Genomic DNA, 16,042 nt, shown 5'->3' with positions numbered 1-16,042 from the left:
TTGATATAGACGTCTGTGCGATAATCATAGGGACATACACAGACCATATTTCTGGGACGTAGGCTAACTGTTAAACTATAATCCAATCTATGTGCTTTTATAGTCTTTGACCCGCCCTATTTCATCCCATTAAATTGTAAACTGTTCTGTATAGCTGGTGCGCTCTAGACGCCCCGTCCTGTTCATAGAGAGGGTTAATTAAAGCATCGTCCCACCAGGAGCAGTGACAGCGTTTCCACAATGCCCACCTGACTTGAAGGGGAAAGATAGAATTTGGAGGCTTTGGACACCGACAAAGAACCAGACTACATTCGACGCCAGAAAAAGGATATAACAATTGCAGGATGAAAGCCAACAAACAAGTTACCACCGTGAAGCAGAACGGGAACATGAACAGAAGGCCGAGCTATCCGGGCGACCAGCGGGTGAAGCATGCCAACTTAACCACAAAGATTTGGGTTAAAGTGGCGATGGCGATTGCTTATTTTCTATGCGTGTCAATAGCTGCCTTTATTCTGGCAATCTACTATGTGTTCTTTTGGAGTCCGGATCCTGTCAATAGCCCGGCATCTGACAATGTCACCATCCCGTCAGTAACCAACAACACAACGTGCCAGCCGAGGTTATGACTGCGTGAGATCGGTAGGCTATCCTCCGCGGTGATAGCCCGCGCAACGGTTGAGACTTTTTGCATCCGCTGTAGGACAGACACCTGGAGAGAACACCGGCACACGCAGCAATGGTGTACCGCGACAGAGGGGATAGCATGACATTATTTGAAGAAGGATATTGGGATTTTTGCAGCAGTCCGCTGAACTATTCAGGTTAGCCTATCGAGGAATCAAATTAGTTTGACAACCGAAACACTTGTGATTGCCGGTAGCTTTTCGGATGCAGAGGGAGGGACATTTAATCAGTTAACCCATCCACTCAGATTCTCTCTGTTACGATAGACATGTAAAGACAGTTTAGCACGTAACTCCAGACAAATAGTTAATCTACAGTGAAACTATTGTCACCTGAAACAAACCCCTATAGATTATCTGTTTTCTATTATGTGGCACTGTACACCCCAATTGTACTATTTAAATAGGTGGTATAACAACGTGACAGTTTTGACTTTTTTTTTTTCATTATAGACATTTAGTTTGTAAGTACATAATAAACATTCACAATGTATGTTTGAATTTCATGATTATCTGTGTGTAATATGATATTCTCAAACGACAGTCATTTAGAATCGGGCAGATCCCTAGTGAAACTGACTATCCTACCGATCCTCGACTTCGGCGATATCATCTACAAAATAGCTTCCAATACTCTACTCACATCTACAAGTCCATGCTAGGTAAAGCTCTGCTTATCTCAGTTCACTGGTCATGATGGCAACACCCACCCGTAGCACGCGCTCCAGCAGATGTATCTCACTGATCAACCCTAAAGCCAACACCTCATTTGGCCGCCTTTCCTTCCAGTTCTCTGCTGCCTGTGACTGGAACGAATTGCAAAAATCGCTGAAGTTGGAGACTTTTATCTCCCTCACCAACTTCAAACATCAGCTATCTGAGCAGCTAACCGATCGCTGCAGCTGTACATAGTCCATCGGTAAATAGCCCACCCAAATTACCTACCTCATCCCCATACTGTTTATATTTATTTACTTTTCTGCTCTTTTGCACACCAGTATCTCTACCTGTACATGACCATCTGATCATTTATCACTCCAGTGTTAATCTGCTAAATTGTAATTATTCGCCTACCTCCTCATGCCTTTTGCACACAATATATATAGACTTTTTTCCCCCTACTGTGTTATTGACTTGTTAATTGTTTACTCCATGTGTAACTCTGTGTTGTCTGTTCATACTGCTATGCTTTATCTTGGCCAGGTCGCAGTTGTAAATGAGAACTTGTTCTCAACTAGCCTACCTGGTTAAATAAAGGTGGAGGGGGAAAAAAAAGAGTCCTTTTGTTACTGTTCCATGGAGAACAGGCACAGGAATTGGCACACTACATCTGCCTCTGTATTTTAATGAGGCAAGTGTCTCCTATGATCCTACATGCTTCATTGTTCACAATATTGATGAAAGAGTGCAATTTTCCTCTAAGGGCCCCTGGTGTTTGTAAACTCATCTTGATGTCCAATTTTCCTCAATGTGTGTATATCTTTCTTTGTTTAATCAAACCTCAGTTTGGTATATTGCCAAGAGAAGTAAACAGAATACTACGATCCCACTGCTATCAAACATCACAACAGTAGCTGTGATTGACAATTATTGTTACAATTGAACAGTCGCTGTACCTCGCTATACTCTCTCCCTATGTCTCAGGGGCATATGAGTGAAGCGGGAGAGAGCTGCAACACTTCATTCAATAATTAAATTGCAGAGGAAGTTGTCAGGACCCGTTCCTTCTCCCAAGCTGCCTTTGCTTCCATCTCCTCTCTCCGAGGCGAGACCCATGTATGACTCAGCATGTCATGCTTTTTCAGCAGCTGTAATGTGATTGCTCCTATAAAAACCTTTAAATTGACAACTTTATTTTACCAAACTTTTGAATAAGCAAGGTGGGAACTGGGAAGGTGCGGACAATCATGAAAGAAGATGACAGGTGCCTCAGTTCCCTTCTTACCTCTATCTGAGCTGGATCAGACTGGATCTGACTCCTACAAGGCTGTCTCCAGACATGCCCCCTCAGCTTCCTGCAATCAGGATCAGCTCTATTGGAGTTCTGCCTTCTGGGTAGGGATATCAATATTAACCACACTGCTGTACTTGATATTAAACAGTACACTACAGCGCGGATTTGAAAATGACATTGGTGCTCTACAATGCCATGGTAGCACTGTGCCCTAATGTTCTCTCATTACATCCACTGCAAACAAGATTGGACATGTTCCCCGTCTCCATAGCTGCTATTGTTTAATTTCCACAATAAATGGTATCATTTCCTTAATGTTCTTTGTTTGGTTTTGGGGAATTCTCTTGATAACAATATCCACTCCGGATTCAAGACTGTTGGACCAATGGAAATTCCGTAAATTCAAGTCATTAGAAAGGTAGAATTGTCTTTATCTATCATTTTGTTATCAATTAATAGAAGAACACCATCAAAATAATAATACACAGAATTGCATTTGTTGTGCTCTAATAGAACACTGTAAATGATTAATATTTCATTACAGTTTAGAAAATGTGTGAAGTCATAATTTGCAACCATTTCCCGTTCAAAACAATATAAATGAGGGAGAAGATACCTATTTCACCACTAGGGGTCATTGTTATATAAAAAGTACGTGAACTATCATATGCCAGTCTTCTGTTCCTATCTATAACCACAGTATCTGTTGTCCTTGGTGACCTTCCAAAAATAATTATATACTAATACATCCAGTTGCAATTGGACATTAATATTGTATTTTGACGTAACGGAAGCACACAAGTAACATTGTATACAGTTGAATTCGGAAGTTTACATAGGTTGGAGTCATTAAAACTACATTTTCAACCACAACAAATTTCTTGTTAACAAACTATAGTTTTGGCAAGTTGGTTAGGACATCTACGTTGTGCATGACACAAGTAATTTTTCCAACAATTGTTTACAGACAGATTATTTCACTTATAATTCACTGTATCACAATTCCAGTGGGTCAGAAGTTTACAAACACTAAATGTGCCTTTAAACAGCTTGGAAAATTCCAGAAAATGATGTCATGGCTTTAGAAGCTTCTGATAGGCTAAATGACATCATTTGAGTCAATTGGAGGTGTAGCTGTGGATGTATTTCAAGGCCTACCTTCAAACTCAGTGCCTCTTTGCTTGACATCATGGGAAAATCAAAATAAATCAGCTAAGACTTCAGAAAATAAATTGCAGACCTCCACAAGTCTGGTTCATCCTTGGGAGCAATTTCTAAACGCCTGAAGGTACCACGTTCATCTGTACAAACAATAGTACGTAAGTATAAACGCCATGGGACCGCGCAGCCGTCATACCGCTCAGGAAGGAGGCGCATTCTGTCTCCTAGAGATTAACGTACCTTGGTGTGAAAAGTGTAAATCAATTTCCAGATCAACAGCAAAGGACATTGTGAAGGTCCTGGAGGAAACGGGTACAAAAGTATCTATATCCACAGTAAAACGAGTCCTATATCAACATAACCTTAAAGGCCGCTCAGCAAGGAAGAAGCCAGTGCTCCAAAACCGCCATAAAAAAGCCAGACTACGGTTTGCAACGGCACATGGGGACAAAGAGCGTACTTTTTGGAGAAATGTCCTCTGGTCTGATGTAAGAAAAATATATCTATACTGAAAAAAGCATGTGTGAGCAAGGAGGCCTAAAAACCTGACTCAGTTACACCAGCTCTGTCAAGAGGAATGGGCCAAAATTCACCCAACTTATTGTGGGAAGCTTGTGGAAGGCTGCATGAAACGTTTACCCCAAGTTAAACCATTTAAAGGCAATGCTACCAAAAACTAATTGAGTGTATGTAAACTTCTGACCCACTGGGAATGTGATGAAAGAAATAAAAGCTGAAATAAATCATTCTCTCTACTATTATTCTGACATTTCACATTCTTAAAATAAAGTGTTGATCCTAACTGACCTAAAACAGGGAATTTGTACTTGGATTAAATGTCAGGAATTGTGAAAAACTGAGTTTAAATGTATTTGGCTAAGGTGTATGTAAACTTCCGACCGACTATTTGCTCATTTTCAGCAATCAATATTTGCTTGCTAGTTTGAATAATTCTAACATTCTGTAAAGTACAAAACTAGATATTATAGGAACACAACTCACATTATCTTGTTGGCATTCCAAAATCTCTTAGAGTGTTTTGTTGTCAGCTAGTCTGAGACTAAGTGTATTCCTCAGAAACCGTCTCTTCCAGATCAGTGTCAGACCCTTCCCTTTGGTAGTTCAACTCCGGGATATGTGGCGGAGGAGTCCTCGGAACACATTACACCCAGACCTAGATCCTGAGTGATTGTAGCGGTGACACTTTGTCTGCTGTCTCTATTTCATTAGGCAGCCTGCATCGTTTGACCCTGTTAGGTCTCCCATACCCTGTTTGTAGAGAACCATCTGTCATCCTACTCCCAACATATCCCTCCTCTAGAAACCACCAGTTTTGGAGCACGGTGGCTGCAGATGTTTAAAAAATATATATTATTTCACCTTTATTTAACCAGGTAGGCTAGTTGAGAACAAGTTCTCATTTACAACTGAGACCTGGCCAAGATAAAGCAAAGCAGTGCGACACAAACAACAACACAGAGTTACACATGGAATAAACAAGCGTACAGTCAATAACACAATAGAAAAAAAGAACGTCTATATACAGTGTGTGCAAATGGCGCGAGGAGCTAAGGCAATAAATAGGCCATAGTAGTGAAGTAATTACAATTGAGCAAATTAACACTTGAGTGATAGATGAGCAGATGAGGATGTGCAAGTAGAAATACTGGTGTGCAAAAGAGCAGAAAAGTAAATCAAAACAATATGGGGATGAGGTAGGTAGATTGGATGGGCTATGTACAGCTGCAGCGATCGGTTAGCTGCTCTGATAGCTGATGTTTAAAATTAGTGAGGAAAATGCAAGTCTCCAGCTTCAGTGATTTTTGCAATTCGGTCCAGTCATTGGCAGCAGAGAACTGGAAGGAAAGGCGGCAAAATAGATGTTGGCTTTGGGGATGACCAGTGAGATATATCTGCTGGAGTGCATGCTAAGGGTGGGTGTTGTTATCGTGACCAGTGAGCTGAGATAAGGTGGAGATTAACCTAGCATAGACTTATAGATGACCTGGAGCCAGTGGGTCTGGCGACTAATATGTAGCGAGGGCCAGCCGACTAGAGCATACAGGTTGCAGTGGTGGGTGGTATATGGGGCTTTGGTGACAAAACGGATGGCACTGTGATAGACTGCATCCAGTTTGCTGAGTAGGTTATTGGAAGCTATTTTGTAAATGACATCACCGAAGTCGAGGATCGGTAGGATAGTCAGTTTTACTAGGGTAAGTTTGGCAGCGTGAGTGAAGGAGGGTTTGTTGCGTAATAGGAAGCCGATTCTAGATTTAATTTTGGATTGGAGATGTTTAATATGAGTCTGGAAGGAGAGTTTACAGTCTATCCAGACACCTAGGTATTTGTAGTTGTCCACATATTCTTGGTCAGAACCGTCCAGAGTAGTGATGCTGGTCGGGCGGGTGCGGGCAGCGATCGGTTGAAAAGCATGCATTTGGTTTTACTAGCATTCAAAAGCAGTTGGAGGCCACGGAAGGAGTGTTGTATGGCATTGAAGCTTGTTTAGAGATTAGTTAACACAGTGTCCAAAGAAGGGCCAGATGTATACAGAATGGTGTCTTCTGCGTAGAGGAGGATCAGGGAATCACCCGCAGCAAGATTGACATCATTGATATATACAGAGAAAAGTGTCGGCCCGAGAATTGAACCATGTGGTACCCCCATAGAGTCTGCCAGAGGTCCGGACAATAGGCCCTCCAATTTGACACACTGAACTCTATCTGAGAAGTAGTTGGTGAACCAGGCGAGGCAGTCATTTGAGAAACCAAGGCTGTTGAGTCTGCCGATTAGAATGAGGTGATTGACAGAGTCGAAAGTCTTGGCCAGGTCGATGAAGACAGCTGCACAGTACTGTCTTTTATCGATGGCGGTTATGATATCGTTTAGTACCTTGAGCGTGGCTGAGGTGCACCCGTGACCAGCTCAGAAACCGGATTGCACAGCTGAGAAGGTACGGTGGGATTCAAAATGGTCAGTGATCTGTTTATTAACTTGGCTTTCCAAGACTATAGAAAGGCAGGGCAGGATGGATATAGGTCTATAACAGTTTAGGTCTAGAGTGTCCCACTCTTTGAAGAGGGGGATGACCGTGGCAGTTTTCCAATCTTTAGGGATCTCGGACGATTCGAAAGAGAGGTTGAACAGACTGGTAATAGGGGTTGCAACAATGGCAGTGGATCATTTTAGAAAGAGAGGGTCCAGATTCTCTAGCCCATCTGATTTGTACGGGTCCAGGTTTTGCAGCTCTTTCAGAACATCTGCTGTATGGATTTGGGTGAAGCTGAGGAAGCTTGGGCAAGTAGCTGTGGGGGGTGTGGAGCTGTTGGCCGGGGTTGGGGTAGCCAGGAGGAAAGCATGGCCAGTCATAGAGAAATGCTTATTGGAATTCTCGATTATCGTGGATTTATTGTGACAGTGTTACCTAGCTTCAGTGCAGTGGGCAGCTGGGAGGAGGTGCTATTATTCTCCATGGACATTACAGTGTCCCAAAACTTTTTGGAGTTAGAGCTACAGGATTCAAATTTCTGTCTGGAAAAGCTAGCCTTTGCTTTCCTGACTGACTGCGTGTATTGGTTCCTGACTTCCCTGAACAGTTGCATATCACGGTGACTATTCAATGCTATTGCAGTCCGCCACAGGATTTTTTTGTGCTGGTCGAGGGCAGTCGGGTCTGGAGTGAACCAAGGGCTATATGTGTTCTTAGTTCTACATTTTTTGAAAGGGGCATGCTTATTTAAGATGGTGAGGAAATTACTTTGAAAGAATGAGGTCAATATCCTTCCAGGATACCTGGGCCAAGTCGATTCGAAAGGCATGCTCACAGAAGTGTTTTAGGGAGCGTTTGACAGTGATGAGGGGTGGTTGTTTGACCGCGGACCCATAGCGGATGCAGGCAATGAGGCAGTGATTGCTGAGATCCCGATTGAAAACAACAGAGGTGTATTTGGACGGCAAGTTGGTCAGGATAATATCTATGAGGGTGCCCATGTTTATGGATTTAGGGTTGTACAAAAGTGTGTTCCTTGATAATTTGTGTGAGATTGAGGGCAACTATCTTAGATTTTAGGACTGCCAGGGTGTTAAGCATATCCCAGTTTAGGTCACCTAACAGAACGAACTCGGAAGATAGATGGGGGGTCTATAACAGGCCGCAACAGAGAGAGACTTATTTCTGGAGAGATACATTTTTTTAAATTAGAAGCTCGAACTGTTTGGGCATAGACCTGGAAAGTATGGCAGAATTTTTCAGGCTATCTCCGGAGTAGATTGCAACTCCTCCCGCTTTGGCAGTTCTATCTTGACGGAAAATGTTGTAGTTGGGTGTGGAAATCTCTGAATTTTTGGTGGCCTTCCCAAACCAGGATTCAGACACGGCAAGGACATCAGGGTTGGCGGAGTGTGCTAACAAACTTAGGTAGGAGGCTTCTGATGTTAATTAACATGCATGAAACCAAGGCTTTTCCGGTTGCAGACGTCATCAAATGAGAGTGCCTGGGGACACGCAGGGCCTGGGTTAACCTCCGAATCACCCGAGGAACAGAGGCGGAGTAGGATGAGGGTACGGCTGGTCGTCTGGTGCGTTGGGGACAGAGAATAAAAGGAGCAGATTTCTGGGAGTGGTAGAATAGATTCAGGGCATAATGTACAGATAGGGGTATGGTGGGGTGCGGGTACAGTGGAGGTAAACCAAGGCACTGAGTGATGATGAGAGAGGTAGCATGGATGCACTAGTTATGCTGGGTGAGGTCACCACATGTGTGGGAGATGGGACAAAGGAGGTGTCTGAGGCATGTTGAGTGGGACTAGGGGCTCCGCAGTAAGCTAAAACAATGATAACGATCCAAAACAACAGTATACAAGGCATATTGACATTTGAGAGAGACATTAAGCGAGGCATAAAGCAATCACAGGTGTTGATTAGCTAAGACAACAACGGGTAAGACAACAACAGCTAATCAGCTAAGACAACAACAACAGATACATGTGTAGTGGGACTCCAAGACTGAGGTGGTGGAGGAAGACACATCTTGTAGAGGATTGTAGTTTTCTGAGTGTGGCTCTGGAGAGGTGTCAGTCAGAGGGATGTGAAGTCCAGGCCCAGCAGTGCTCAGCAGCAATCGTCTGGGTGTCATCCATTTCCAGCAGCTACCAGGGGGTTTGGTGGAGTTGACCTCTGTGGGAGGCTGGTCAATAGGTGAATGTGTCCTTTCTTCAGCCAGCTAGAGATTCACCTACTCCTGGGCATTTCCCAGCAGAGAGTTCTGGATGACCTGGTCAGTCAGTGGCTGGAGGAGGAGTGGGGACATAGCTGAACAAGTGGAGCAGTGGCCACGGCTCATTCCACTAACACACCTATCCCCAGGCTCCTCGCCCAGGGAATAGGGGTTGCAAATCACATTGTCAACCAGGAGCAGGTGAACCACAATGTTCTCACAGAGAAGGTAACCCATGTCTTTTGGTGGAGCGCTCAGTCTGGACTAGAAAGAGCCACTACCTGACCCTTCAACATCTGCAGTCTCCATAAGGGGGCGGAGGTGGAACGGAGGTGGAACGTAGAGACAACAAACTTTCTCTGCCCACCCTGTGCTCCAACTGCTGAGGGTCCATCCTCTGAGGGTTCTCCTGGCTCTTCTGGACCCCCTCTACCCCTCCATGGAGATCCTTCAGTGAGTGACCATCATATTCCTCTTCCTCTCCCAGCAGCCATGTCTCTTCCCCCATAGCCTTCTCCCCCATCCCATCCTCCCCCTGCTCTTCAGATCTTTCACTAGGAACTTGACCACGGCACTGTGGCAACAGCGGGCAGCATAGGCGAGAGGCGTCCTCATCTGGTTGTCTGAGCTGCCTGGGTGTGCCCCATGCAGGACCAGGAGGTGGACAGTATCCAAATGACCGCATTCGCTGGCCAGGCTGAGGGCGGTGCGACCTTTGTTGTCTCTAAGTTCCACCTCCGCCCCCTAGCAAGTAGCAGGCTCAGGAAATGGGTGTTATCTGCGGTCCGTGGGAGTTTTGCGGCACACATCATTGGGGCCTGTCGCCAACCCCTGATGTCCCTCTATGGTGGCATTTACCGCAGCCTCACCCAGTGCAGCTAGGATGAAGTGGGCCATCTGGACCTTCCCTTCTTCCATGGCCTGGAGGAAGATTCCCACGCCAGATCGCTGTTTGATCAGACCACCTGGTGCATCCATGGGCATCATGTCAGCAGGTGTGCCAAGGTGTGAAGAAGAGCTCAACACATTCACTCTTTCCATCAACACTCACTATAACATCCCATAATGTCGATTGAGTGTGCATGGTCAGTCTGTATTGCAATGTGCCCAATAACTGTTAGGAATTTTTATGAATAATGACTAAACAATATCTACATTTTAAATAGAACTATAACTAATGAAACTTATATTCTGTTTTATTATATCTGATTAATAATATTAATTCATAAGGGAGGGATTGTGGAGCATGAAACAGGGGCTAATTAAATAAAATAAATACCATTCTAGCCAGGTTGGAGAGGACTGGAATTGTGGGTTTTTAAGTAAGCAAAAAGGGTCGTTAACCTATGGTTGAAGCGACTCAACTTAGCTCTGGGATGTTTAGATAAGGCAGAGAGTGTTTTCCTGGGTTTTCCATTATCTGGAACTGTCTTCTAAATAGTGATGGATGAAGGTGAAGATTCCAGAAGTTAATCTAGATAAGTTTGTGTCTGGAGTGAGCGAGCTAGTGGGTTGGAATAAACATTTGAACTGCTCTGTCCTGGTCGATAGAGGGAAGGACATTTTATAACCTATGACGTCATATTTTGTATATAAACTGTTGTTCGTGGTTTCATGGCAGCGCACTCCGAGAATAAATACTATTATCTCATTTTGATAAGACTGGTCTCTGTCTATTTTATGCAAATAGGAATCTTACAAATTCTTATAAAATAGTCTGAGTGATTAAAATAATGTACAATTATAGGAACTATGAAATTCCAATGACAATAACACATTGATTAGATGGAAAGACCCCCCAGCTGTCAACACTCTCCATTACTGTCCCTCCCTCCCTCGGTCTCTCTCTTTGTTCTCTCAAATATTTGATGCCAATGAGCCTTTAACTTTTTTTTTTAACCCATGTAGATATATTTTAATACCATCATCCTTTTGTGGTGCTGATGCTCTTTCAGTTTATTGGAGGTGGTATGTTGCTATGGTGACACTAAAAGCACATGACAGGTAGGCTCTTTGTATTTTGGTAAGGGGACCGTGAGGGGGAGTTAAAGGGCTCACCTTCCATTATGTTGAGATGTAACATACCCAGGGCATTATATTGAGGTTTGTAGCATACCCTGGACAAAAAAGCATGTTCATTGGTAATTCTCGATTGATCATGGTTTGCCCATAGAGTTGAATTTATGGGGTTACCCAGAGCTGTATATTTAGATACATAAATGGCTCTGGGGCAACCATGCTGAACTCCCTAGTCATTACCCTCCTTTTAGTGTTAAACCAACTGTGATTTTGGCAAAGTTAATAGTGAACGGTTCCTGATGTCATATCAGTCAAATCAAATATATCAATAATTCAATCAATCAGTATGATTGTTTTGGTTGCTACGGAGCTCGAGCTTGTAGTCGTAGCAGTTCCCCGGATGTAGTGTTACCACCAGCAGCCTCAACATGGCGACAAGAAAGTGAGACATCGTCTAATGCTACTGAATTTTGGACAGCTTCTTTTATTAAGCAAATCAATAAACTATCGTAATTTAAGCGGTGCACGAAGGAAATTTAAGGTAATTATGACTCTAATAATTTATTTCATTCATTCAGCTGCGCCTACTGTTGGCTAGCTATCTATCTTAGCTAGCCAGCCCAAACTAAGTTAAGCTAGCTAGCTGGTTGCTACCATTACTACTAGCTAACAAGTGGCGAGCTAAAGTGAAATTGTTTGGATAGTTTGGCTAGTGAACAAAAAACGGACTTTTCTAGAATAAGAGTACCTTTATTTAATAAAGTAATTGATGATGGATCGGGAAACCCAGCTAACTCAGTGAAATGAGTCACAAGAGCTAACGTTAGGCTACTCTTATTGTAAAAATATACAGCTACTATAACGTTAGGTTACTCTTATTGTAAAAATGTACAGCTACTATAACTAGCTAGCAGCCAATAACAACCTCTAAGCTAGTTTAGTGAGCTGACATATCCAACTGGTAAACTAACATTACCTTGGTTAAAGTTAGTTAGTAATCCACTGCTATAGCTAGAAACCTTGCACCTCAAAGTACTATAGCTGTAATGCTGAGAAACAATGATTTTGTTAGCTACCTCTAACGATTCAAACACGCCCTAAAGTCTAGGGGAGCTAAGTGATGTGCGTTGTCTCTGCTGTAACGTTAGTGTAGTAGGACTAGGAGGAGCAATTACTTTTGGAAAGTCGAGATTTGAGGTTCTAACCTTTGTTAGATGCAGTCTATTCTAACTATTTCCTCTACTGAAGAATTCAAGCCTTGTATTATGGCCTTATTTAATGTCTTGTAAGAAGAACAGGTCTGCAGGTAGCCTAGGGGTTCGAGTTCCCGAGCCGACTAGGTGAACAATCTGTCTGTGCCCTTGAGCAAGGCACTTAACCTTCATTGCTCCAGGGTCGCCATCAATAATGGCTGTTCCCTGGCCGTGACCCCATACCCAGACGGTGTCTCAGTGGGATATGCAAAACAAATGTCTAATTCACACACAATACACATTTGTACATGTGACATAGGACAAATGTAAGCACTCACCTAATTATTAATCTGATCTATGAAATCCTGTACTCTAGCCCTGTACCGAGCCTGTGCAGGGGTTGTTATGTGGTCTGCCACTGCGAGGACGATCAGTTGTCCACCCTGTAGCACTGTCTTAGGCGTCTCACAGTACGGACATTGCAATTTATTACCCTGGCCACATCTGCAGTCCTCATGCCTCCGTGCAGCATGCCTAAGGCATGTTCACACAGATGAGCAGGGACCCTGGGCATCTTTCTTTTGCTGTTTTTCAGAGTATGTAGAAAGGCCTCTTTAGTGTCCTAAGTTTTCATAACTGACCTTAATTGCCTACCGTCTGTAAGCTGTTAGTGTCATAACGACCGTTCCACAGGTGCATGTTCATTAATTGTTTATGGTTCATTGAACAAGCATGGGAAACAGTGTTTAAACCCTTTACAATGAAGATCTGTGAAGTTATTTGGATTTTTCTGAATTATCTTTGAAAGACAGGGTCCTGAAAAGGGGACTTTAATTTTTTTTCTGAGTTTATATTCAAATGCCAGTATGCATTCTACAAATGGTGGAATAGGCTAAATATGATAACATAACAACTGATGGCATTAGCTAACCTTTGTAGCTAGCTAGCAAGCAACGCTAAAGGGATTGCAAACCGGTTAGCATAACTCTTGCCAAACACCTTTTTTTCCCTTCTAAATAATAGCTGCCTGGGTAGCATTTATGATGCCAGCATACACATTCCTCACATATTACAATGAAAAGGTGCCTCTCAGTCCCAAAACACAGGTTTTCTGGAGACTTGTGGGAGGAGTGCTGATGATGTTGCCCACAGTATGCGCTTTCGGGAAGCCTAGACTGAGGAGAAATATGCACACAATGCATCCCTGACTACCTCCTGAAATGGTCAGCCGGATCTGAACACAATCAGACCACTTAGTGCCTTTTTGAGTCTATACCAGTCTTTTCAATGGGATCTTCGTATTCTGATAGCAGAAGTTGAAGGAGACACACCTCCCCTCTATTTTTTCCATCCTTACTTTTAGAGACTTAGCAGCTGATAAGTGTATAGTGCTGGTGTGACAGGGTGCAAGTAAGCAGGGTTGTGCAATCAGTGCTGGGCACTCCACACATTCCTGGCATGTCTGAGTACTGCTGAGGGTCACACAGACGGAACCCCTGCACTCTACCCACTCAAAGACCTACACTACACCCAGTCACCCCCAAGAACTCAATCTGTAGCACCAAGCCATCTCTGTTTGTTAGGGATGGGTGTTCGAGATCAACAGACACAGTGATAAGCTGTAAGGGGTTTTGGAATAGTCATGACTAGTGTGCTCCACCACCTAGACTGTGTCAAATTATTAAGCTCTTCAGTTTTGTGCTGTTAGGACATTGACAGGGTATCTACACACTGCCCAGAAACAGACTGGCTGTTTTAGTTTGTTCACCGACAACCGCTGTGATAGGTGGCTATTTATCAGAACCAACACGTTTCTGATAAGCATTTTTGTGTGGCATAGGCTAATTTTGCCCCATGAATTCTGAGAGTTTGGCAAGGAAGCGAATAAAATAGGAAGCAAATTCTAGGATGCCTGGCCTATGCTTTCGCTGGTGGTCAGTAGAAAAGCTGTTTTATTACTGCTCTGTGCTCTCAGATGTATTTTTTTGGTGGTTATTCAGAGAACTCCATGTCCAGACCATTCAGGTCACCGATAGTTAGGCTTATAATTGTAACTCTCGAACAGGAGGCTTCAATTAGCCCCGTCTCTCATTTCCCTTTTTTCTGCCTGCATAAATCCCCTTTTAGTAGAGAGCGGAGTGGTGCAGCAGCGTGGGGTTGTAGTGGAGACACCCTAGATCAGAGGCTGCAGCCACACTGAGTTCACATGATCACGGGCGGCATGTTGTCGTTCTTTTGATCTGAGCCCTACGGTTGCCTCCATATAGGGAGAAAAACACAGCTGAATAAATCAGACAGAGAAATAGGAGGCATCAGTTGCCTCTAGTGCTGATTTATAGAGGATGACTTACATGCTTTCATTGGTCACGTTTGTAGACCACTTACGAACGTGTGGATGAGTTAAACCTGAACATGTAGGGCATAGACTAGGCCCAAAACCAGACTTCCAGTGTATGTTCAGATGTTAATGGCCATTGTGTGACATCTTCTCATCATTTTAGCCACTAAAGTAATGTAGGCTAGCTGATAATGTGGTGTTTTTTTTCTCTCCCCCTACTCGCTAATCCAGACCCTGTAGGCCTACTTACAGTGCATTCGAAAAGTATTCAGACCCCTTGTCTTTTTTCACATTTTCTTACATTACAGCCTTATTCTAAAATTATTTTTTCCTCATCAATCTACACACAGTACCCCATAATGCCAAAGCAAAAACAGATTTTTTTACATTTTTAAAAATGTAACTGAAATATCATAAGCATTCAGACCCTTTACTCAGTACTTTGAAGCACCTTTGGCAGTGATTGCAGCCTCTACTCTTCTTGGGTATGACTCTACAAGCTTGGCACACCTGTACTTGGGGAGTTACTCCCATTCTTCTCTGCAGATTCTCTCTAGATCCTCTCAAGCTCTGTAAGGATGGCTGGGTAGTGTCGCTACACAGCTCTTTTCAGGTCTCTCCAGATATGTTCGATCAGGTTCAAGTCCAGGCTCTGGCTGGGAAACTCAAGGACATTGAGACTTGTCCTGAAGCCACTTTTGCATTGTCTTGGCTGTGTGCTTAGGGTCGTTGTCCTGTTGGAAGGGCAACCTTTGCCCCAGTCTGAGGACCTGAGCACTCTGGAGCAGGTTTTCATCAAGGACCTCTCTCTACTTTGCTCTGTTCAACTTTCCCTCGAGCCTGACTAGTCTCCCGGTCACTGCTGCTGAAAAACATCCCCACAGCATGATGCTGCAACCCATGCTTCACTGTATGGATGGCGCAAGGGTTTCTTCCAGATGTGATGCTTGGCATTCAGGCCAAAGAGTTCAATCTTGGTTTCATCAGACCAGAGAATCTTGTTTCTCATGGTCTGAGGGTCCTTTAGGTGCCTTTTGGCAAACTCAAAGCGGGCTTCATTTGCTTTTTACTGAGGAGTAGCTTCCGCTTGGCCACTCTACCATAAAGGCCTGATTGGTGGAGTGCTGCAGAGATGGAAGAACCTTCCAGAAGGACAACCATCTCCACAGTGGACCTCAAGAGCACTGTCAGGGACCACTCTGTTCTTGGTCAGCTCCCTGACCAAGGCCCTTCTCCCCCGATTGCTCAGTTTGTCCGGGTGGCCAGCTCTAGGAAGAGTCTTGGTGGTTCCAAACTTCTTCCATTTAAAAATAATTGACACTTTGTTCTTGATTCCAACAATACTGCAGAAATGTTTTGTTATCCTTCTCCAGATCTGTGCCTCAACCCAATCCTCTCTCGGAACTCTACGGACAATTCCTTCGAGCCCATGGCTTGTTTTTTGCTCTGACATGCACTGTCAACTGTGGGAC

General features: G+C 43.7%; 1 protein-coding gene across 1 annotated transcript in view; it reads left to right on the top strand.

Annotated features, from left to right (window-relative positions):
* Positions 1–11,429: 11,429 nt before the first annotated feature.
* Positions 11,430–16,042, top strand: part of LOC109905563 (serine/threonine-protein kinase PAK 4) — a 35,638-nt gene continuing 31,025 nt past the window's right edge. Inside the window, exon 1 of the mRNA XM_020502991.2 lies at positions 11,430–11,580. The gene's annotated coding sequence lies outside the window, so the exon portion shown is untranslated. The remainder of the gene's footprint in view (positions 11,581–16,042) is intronic.

The sequence above is a fragment of the Oncorhynchus kisutch genome, linkage group LG15, assembly GCF_002021735.2.
Source record: "Oncorhynchus kisutch isolate 150728-3 linkage group LG15, Okis_V2, whole genome shotgun sequence".
Taxonomy (NCBI): domain Eukaryota; kingdom Metazoa; phylum Chordata; class Actinopteri; order Salmoniformes; family Salmonidae; genus Oncorhynchus; species Oncorhynchus kisutch.
This window is presented reverse-complemented; position numbering and strand designations above follow the sequence as displayed.